The following is a 921-nucleotide window of genomic DNA, read 5'->3' on the forward strand; positions in this document are numbered from 1 at the left end:
CGCGCGGCGGCTTCTGGGAAGCGGGGCTCCCGTGTCTCCCGGCCCCTCCCCGCCCAGCTCACCTGCGCGCTCCCGCGTGCGGCCTCGGGGACGTGGGGCGTTCGGGAAGGGGGCGGGAGGGTCCGCGCGAGTGGGGCGAGGGGCCGCCGGGCCGCGGCGCCCCGCCGGCAATGCCGAGCCGTGCTGCGAGTGGGTCGAAGCGTGTCGGGAGTCCAAGCGAGCTCGCGGCCGGAGGAAGGCGTGTCAGGGGCCGGGAGCGGAGAGTGAGCCACGGGTGCAGTCGTGGAGCCTTCGAGAGCATCAGTGTCGCGGGGAGAAGCCACAGAAGAGCAAGGTGGGGTGCCCGGCTCGACCCAGGCTGGGACACGACGGGGAAGGACTCGCGGGCGGCAGGAGGCGGGGCCGGGGGCGGGGCATCCAGGTACCGGGAAGGCAACGGGTTTTGAAACTCGTTTTTTTCGTTGCACAACGACGCATGTCCTGTTTCGGAGGTTGGATCCATACAGAGTAAGCAAATCAAAAGTGCTCTTGGTGCCACCACGCAGCACTAGTAGCTGACATTTTGGGGAGATCTTTTCTCAGCCCTTTGAGCTCCGTTTTGGTCTTTTAATCACTGACGCTCGCGTTTTAACAAGATGGAATTTTAGAGCTAGCACTTGTAACTTATTTTTTCCCACAGTTAAGGATATGCCTTGAACATCTGAATCTGCCAGTTAACATTCTCCCTCAGTAATGTTTTTAATAGCATCAGTGCGTTTCATTGTATTTGATTAATTTTTAAAAATCTAATTAGGCTTATAACACTGTCTAGTCAACTAAATTTTTATTGTTATTTATATTATTTCAAGAGATTTTTTTTCATCATCAATATTCCTGCAGCTATAGATTTAAAGATTATCTTCTTTTTCTTTTTTTTATGGA

The sequence above is a fragment of the Carlito syrichta genome, unplaced genomic scaffold, assembly GCF_000164805.1.
Source record: "Carlito syrichta isolate Samal-C Ts95f unplaced genomic scaffold, Tarsius_syrichta-2.0.1 Scaffold311864, whole genome shotgun sequence".
In the NCBI taxonomy this organism is placed as follows: Eukaryota; Metazoa; Chordata; class Mammalia; order Primates; family Tarsiidae; genus Carlito; species Carlito syrichta.